At 40.2% G+C, this 7,286-nt stretch overlaps 1 long non-coding RNA gene across 1 annotated transcript; it reads right to left on the bottom strand.

Annotated features, from left to right (window-relative positions):
- Window positions 1–402: 402 nt before the first annotated feature.
- LOC119784868 lies at window positions 403–3,019 on the bottom strand. The gene is made up of 3 exons (XR_005280991.1): window positions 2,967–3,019; window positions 1,471–1,610; window positions 403–1,324 (listed from the first exon to the last, which is right to left on the bottom strand). It is a non-coding gene; the product is annotated as an uncharacterized LOC119784868 (long non-coding RNA).
- Between the last annotated feature and the right edge of the window lie 4,267 nt (window positions 3,020–7,286).

Raw genomic sequence — 7,286 nt, 5'->3', positions numbered from 1 at the left:
GTTTAATTCTATTTATGAGGTTCAAAGAATCAGTTTTTAACATTTTTCCTGCATTACTTTTACTTTTATGCTTTAAATAGCTTTCAAAACTGTAGTTTTGCACTTTTACTTGTGTAAAAAGCTTAAGTTTATCCTCTAACTTCTACAAAAGTGTTTTTAAACAGTAGGATTTATACATCTACTGGAGTAATAAATATTAATGCTTTTGACACACCTGGTCCTTCTGTGTGTGGAAGTGACTCAACGACTGGTGTGATCCATCCTGGACAGGCCCCCAAAGACTAACAATCACACCTGAGCATGTGTGAAAAAGGATCTTATAATCTCTGTGAGAAAAAGCTAACAACTCCTGCACGGTGCATTACACGCCCCTGCCCACAACACACACACACACAAACACACCCTCACCTTATATTAAAGATAAATTGAGGCACTGTAGGGATATTTAACTTTAAGTAAAGTACAACTCCAATCGTCCTGTTACAGCAACTGCTGTTGATGGCATGGAAGCAGAATGCCACCAATTGTATTCCTGCTGCAATACAAACTAGAATTTTCTGTCTAACCAATTGTTATTTTCTCCATGTGGCTGATGTGCATCTAGTTTTTCGTCAATACAGAAAAACATGTAGATATGTAATTACTCAATGAAGAACCATACAGTTCTCATCTGAGTCTCCATGAAGGTGGAACTGGCAAACAAAGACTTTCCTAACTGCAGCCTCAGTGACGTTCCTCCCTTGGTGATGACTTTAGACTAAAGTATTTGCAAAATGACAAAAATGTAAATGCTTTGTAAATGATTTACTGATGACATTCAGTTTAAGCTCCTTTGAAGTTGAAGTACGTCCTATTAATAGAGCTGGATGTCGACTGTGGCGTCAGGCCGAGTGTAGAGTAAACCTGAGGCCGCTGTGAGGAGATAATGTTTCATTTTTCCACGGGTTTACAAAGCAACACACCTACTCCTGCATACAAAAGGTTATTTCTGGAGTCGTCTATGACACAAAGCTGGAAACCTGTGGCTGCAGACAGAATGACAACAGAAGGGTGTCAAACATCGGGGCTAATGTTGCACATGTGTTGTTGTGTGAACAAAACGTGGCATTCCAGCTGTGACCTCAGGACGCACTGACGCAAATAACCTTTAAATCCAGTCAGTAGGAGGTTTACTAAACAATGAGGAGAACAAATCTGCTGCAATGGTTCTGACCAGTAGTAAAATGCTGATTCCTAATTTGAGTAAATTTCCTGGAGCAGTTGTCTTCACTGCGTGTTTATGACTCTCCCATTTTCTGTCTTTCTTTTGTGATGCATTCACTGACTGCGGGAGAAAGCAGACAACATAAATGACAGTCAGCAGACATTATCTCAGCAAAAATAGTTTGAGCTGAGGAGCAGAACCAGAGACAAAGAGTCAGATCAGATTAGAATCGGCTGTTTGCTTTTTATTAGTGGAGCTGCACGTACATCCCGGATCCAGTCCAAACGATGCAACGCTGCTCTTTCCTCCACTCTGCTGACACCCGTCGCTTTTCTTCTGACTCTGCTGTTGTTGAATCAGTCCTCATTTAGAGCTCCAAGCTCTGCTCACTTGGTCCTGTTTCAAACTGAATATGAGAGGATGGAACAGACATCAGAGACGGATGATTAAATGCCTGATGGATCAGAAATGTCTGAGTTCATTCAGTTGATCTGCTGCTCAGATGAGTTATCATTAAACTTAAGCTTTTTGGGTTGTAAAAGTTCAACAAACTATTTTATTAAGGTTTATATTAAAGGGGCAGTGTGTGACTAATTTATAATTTTATTAGCAAAAATCCTGCTTCCCTCCATAAATATACGTTTTCCCAAAAACTACTAAAAATCATTATAAAAATCAGAGCCAAAAATTGAAGAAACTTGTTCTTCTTACACAGCTTAGCTCTATATGAACCAGGGATGATATTAAAACACACAAAGATGATCATTTTATCTGCCATCTGTACTCAGAGAAAGTAACCAAATAAAAAAAAAAAAGTAGTAATAACTGGGAGAAAACGAGTCTATAGGCCTATCTCATAGCTTTTATCAGGTGGGCTTTAAAACAGATGAGGACTTTTTTCTGGCTTTCTGCTGGACTGGTGAGTTAATTCAATGTAACACAATTTATTTTTGCATTATGAAAGAAGCAGATCAGTGTCGTCCAGAAGCTCTTCTGTCCTTCCAGCAGAGACTGCAAGTTTGTGAGCCTGCATTAAAAAATAGAGTGATAAGTTTGTACTATTCTTCACAGAAGTCAGACCAGCAGGAAACCGTCACTATTAACTGTTAGCTATTAGCATTAAGCCGGGCGTACACTGTGCGATAATTTCAATCATTGCAGCTACAGCTCACACTGTACAATGAACCCCCAGGGTTTAAAATTTCACAGCTCAGGGTGCATGTTCTTACACTGTGCGACACAACGTTCTGGCGCAATCTTACAACGGCCGACTAAATTTCAGACATGTTTGATTTTCTCCCGACCTTGCGATTCCTGATTGGAAGGTGGTCATGAGAGTCTAATCACCCCTCGTTACCCCCTGTACACGACGCACGACATGCAATGAGGCAGAAAATTTAAAAATTTTCGCACCACTGCAAAAAAGGCCCGAAAAGGGCAAAAAAAAATCGTACAGTATATGCCTGGCTTTAGCTTTGTACCAAATACACCAAGGTAGAGGTAAATACCTTGCCAATAATTAAAAACAGAATTACATATGTGTTGATCTGTTCCTCATCACCTGGCGGGAAAATGCAGGATCCACAGTACTTTGTAATTCCTTTAGATCAGCGGTCCCCAACCTTTTTTGCGCCACGGACCGGTTATATGTCAGATAATATTTTCACGGACCGCCCTTTAAAGTGTGGGGGTTAAATACGATCAAATAAAATGATACGACTGGCATAAAATCAAACACAAACAGCATAAAAATAAAACTCACCATTATGTTGAATTAGTTGGAGCCCTGAGCTTGTTTCTCCGAAACAAACCGGTCCCATCTAGGCATAATCGGAGACAATGACACACTAAGTGTTCTCCTGATGTCCAGTCTGCTCCGTAGCTTTGTTTTAATCACTGTAACCGCAGAAAATCACGCTTCACAAAGATAGGATGCTATAGACATGATGCGTCTTGACCTGAATTAACCTGTGTCAAGAGGAACAGATGCACCGATTAATTGGGAGAGAATACCCTAATGTTTCGTATTTTCCAAAATAAAACATCACTCAGACTCTGATCGTCCATTAATTATATATATATATATTATTTTTTTCTGTGTGGCCCAGTACCAAATGACCGATGGACCAGTACCGGTCCGCGGCCCGGTGGTTGGGGACCGCTGCTTTAGATCACCACTAGATGGGAGCCAATTTTAAACACTGGGGCTTTAAAAAACAAACACAACCCTTCAGATTTCCAAAACTCTTAGGCTACCATAAATATCTATTCATTAAAAGATCCATTTAATTGATTAAGTTCAGCAAATAGATTAGGAGGTTGAACTTCTTTCAATTAATTATGCTCACAGGGATCCATTTCAGGTTTATTTTATTATTAAATCAGAGGATATTTTATATTTTTTGGCTCCCAGGTTATTACACCAGACCAATGAAAACGAATGGAACCTGGAAGGACTAGAAAGCAGCAGCGGGTTTTGTTTGCTGCATTTTTCTCAAAGATGAGAAATGAACCTCTGCAGCAGAGCAACACGACACAACGTTCTACTGAAGCCACGTGGTACAGAGATGATCCATGTGGTTCTGTCGGACCTTTTTCCAGCTTCAACCTTTATCTACCCTCTTTTGTTGCGTCATTACATTTCCACAGCTGATTTAAGCTTTTTAGGAGTGTTATGCACTAGGAGATTTAAGAAAAGGGGGCTTGATTAAACCGATGGCTCAACCATCTCATTTCCTTTTTATTTATATTCTCAACATTGTTCTACACTTGTTTTTTTTTTGTTTATTTTGTTTTTGTAGAGTAGTTTTAGGCCTTTGTTTTGGGTTTTCACAGCAAAGATGTTATCGGGTCAGAGCTGGAGCTGGAGGCGTTTTACCACGTTTGCTGGAAAGAGTCAAACGTGTAAAAAGGGAAAGCTATTGACTGAAGACATTCTGCAAAAAGCATGTTGTCTGTGTTTTTGTTAACTTTGTGTTAGACTACTGCAACTCTCTGTTTGTTGGAATCCATAAAAAACATCTTCAGAAGCTCCAATACATTCAAAACAGCGCAGCCAGGATTCTCTTGAGGGCCCGCAAATTTGCCCATATTACACCTATTCTGCATGACCTTCACTGGCTTCCCATCACCTGCAGAGTTCAATACAAAATCGCGCTCATCACCCATCAGTGTTTAAACGGATCCTCACCGGATTATCTGAAGGACCTTCTCACTCCACATTCATCCACCAGATCTCTTCGATCACAAGACTGCAACTTCCTTCACCTTCCTCGCTCCAGATTAAGGTCCATGGGAGATCGGGCCTTCGCTGTCGCTGCCCCCCGTCTCTGGAACTCTCTCCCAGATCATCTGAGAGCTCCACAACCATTGAATGATTTTAAAAGAGGCTTGAAGACTTTTTTATTTAAGCAAGCCTATTCTGCCTCCACATGATTTTTATGTTGTTTATTTTTATCTTTGATTTTATTGACCACATGATTTTTATGTTGTTTATTTTTATCTTTGATTTTATTGACCACATGATTTTTATGGTTGATTTTTATCTTTGATTTTATTTGCACTGTGTAGCACTTTGAGATTTTTCTTAATGAAAAGTGCGGTACAAAATTGGATTTATTATTATTATTATTATTTTTGTGACGTCGTTCTGTTTATATCCAATGTCTGGAAGCTGGAACCAGTTTACCCTGATTGGTGTCCACTTAAATCCTGCACCTCCAGAGCTGAATCAAGCGGTGATGCACATCCAGTGTGGTGCACGGGGTTATGTGAAAGTTGCGTGCAAAAAGAGAGAAAAGCGACTCAAAAGCATTCCAGAAACTTTCCGTAAGCCTTTGTGGTCAAAGCCTGAGGAGACACAAGCAAAACAAGGAGTCGATTCCTCACGAGAGGAGAAGAAAGGCGAGAAATGAAATGTTTTTATGGCTGCATCTCACCCGTGGAGGGACTGAGTCTAATCAACAAACCCAGTTATTAAAAAATAAAACTGAGTGTCTGAGTTTATCTGCTTCAACTGTAGTTAAACAACAAAACAATTAAAACAACCAGAAAAAATAGTTTTAGAGGACTGAATACGACCCAATCTGGATGATATTATGTTCTGCTGTGCATCATCTGCAGGTCAGCTGTTAACACATCGGTTCCTACGTCACTGATGATGGATGTTTTCAGACAGAGGGCATTTCCTCTGCTTTACCGTTCATCTAAAATTGGATCCGTTCAGTTTTTTTCTGAGTGTGAGCAGGAACCTCAGGCTTCACAAAAGAAAAAAAAAAAACTGTGGAAAATATTTCTAATAAAAATGTGGCTGAATATTTAGCCTTTAGCTGATTTCCTGGAACCCAACAGTCTCCCTTAGCCAACAGTTTTGTTTGTTTCCACTGAGGGACAAAATATCTGTTCTGTTCCTGAAACGCAGGATTTCCAGTCAAATCCAGTGTGTGACTTTCAGCAGGTGAACCAATGGGAGAGGAGAAGAAAAATGCATTTAGGTTTTACTGCCCAGTTTGATAGATTTAATCATGTACTTTGAATATCACTGTAGATATTTAGTATGAGATGGACTGTTTTGTTTGCAGACTGCAGAAAATATGAACCATAGAGGAGCATAAACTGGGAATGGTTTCATCTTAATTCCTGCAGTGAGAAGAGCAGGGTTAAAATAACCGTCTCAAGGACTATAATGAGTCCTGGAATAGCTCCTGTAGTTTTGCACAACAGAATCAACCCTTTCTCTGTTTTTCTCAGAGTACAAATATCCCTGAAAAGTTGTGCATGATAAATGTGTTTGCATTCTGCAGCTTGCAGAAGAATCATCATCCTATAAAAGTATTTAAAGCATACTTATCAGTCTCTTCAAGTTATCTAATCTTCTCTGCATGAATGTCTGATGATAGGTGAGAAACATGACCTGCGACAGGAGTCTTTTCCTCACCTTGTTGTGGTGCAGCTTCTGCAGGGATTTCCCCCTCAAGCAGGGTATGCGGTTGTAAATACATAGGGAGGAGGTATTTTCTTCAGGTTAGAGGAGAACTGCATGCATCTAAAAATAAGTTAAGCTAGCAACAATATTTCCATGGGTGGGCGGGTCAAAGAGGCCAGAGGCAAACTGACAACACCTTTTCTGCTCATATTTAAACCAAATCGGAGCCAAAAGTAGAACTAGACTGCTGATGGAAAGAGATAGGAAAGAGGAAAGAGTTGTTTGAAAAGTTACATTTAGGTTAAGACATTTTTGAGAAGGTGTTTGTGAAGATAAATGTGCTGAACTGGATCAAGCTAAGAGATAGGGACATATCTAAAGCGTCTTTAAATAGCCAGAGACCATTTTCTGACAGGGAAGGAAGGCAGAAAAAAAAAAAAAACGCTGCAGAATAGATGCACATCTGATGAAAAGGTGAAATCAGGGCAAGATATCTGTGTTTTGCTCCAGGCGACCAAAAATAGTGCAACTTTCATCTGAAGGGGCTAAAAAAGGCATCAAGGTAATCAGCGCAAAAAGAAGCTGCAACAACAAGGAAGCTGGTGACTAAGAATAGGCACAGTGCAAACATGCATTCCTCCTCCTCGCGCTGGGAGCCGGTCTCTGCAGGCCCAGGGCCTCAGGAAGAACACAGTCATCTCTCTGCTTCCTCCACGTCTTCGAGTCGTCCCCGCCGTCCCCGAAGGGTCATGTACCCGGCGTCCCAGAGCCGGAGGCCCCTTCAAAAGGAAGGTTCAGACCTGGCATGCCGCTGGCTCCTGCTCCTCTCTCTGCTTGTCCTGCTGCAGATCTACTCCGAGGAAGCAAACACCTGCACAGGTGAGTTTCTGCACATGCTGATGCAACTTTTTACTGTTCTGGGACATCAATCTTTGGATAATTTACTAAGTATAAAAGTAAATGTTTCTGATGTGAGAATGAAAAACACAAAAGCAACATTTAATGCAAAATAAAAAAATAACAGAAAACTGTTTTTAACAGATTACATTTGAGCTTTAAGTGTCATTCTCTTTTTAAGAACTTGCATCATCTTCAAAGCTAAAGCAGAGCGCTATAAGTCTGCAAAGGCCTTAGAGAGATCATTCAACTTCTGGTTTA

Source organism: Cyprinodon tularosa, unplaced genomic scaffold, assembly GCF_016077235.1.
Source record: "Cyprinodon tularosa strain WSP-4 unplaced genomic scaffold, ASM1607723v1 ctg235, whole genome shotgun sequence".
NCBI lineage: Eukaryota > Metazoa > Chordata > Actinopteri > Cyprinodontiformes > Cyprinodontidae > Cyprinodon > Cyprinodon tularosa.
The sequence above is the reverse complement of the archived record's forward strand: the minus strand, read 5'-3'. Positions and strand labels throughout refer to the sequence as shown.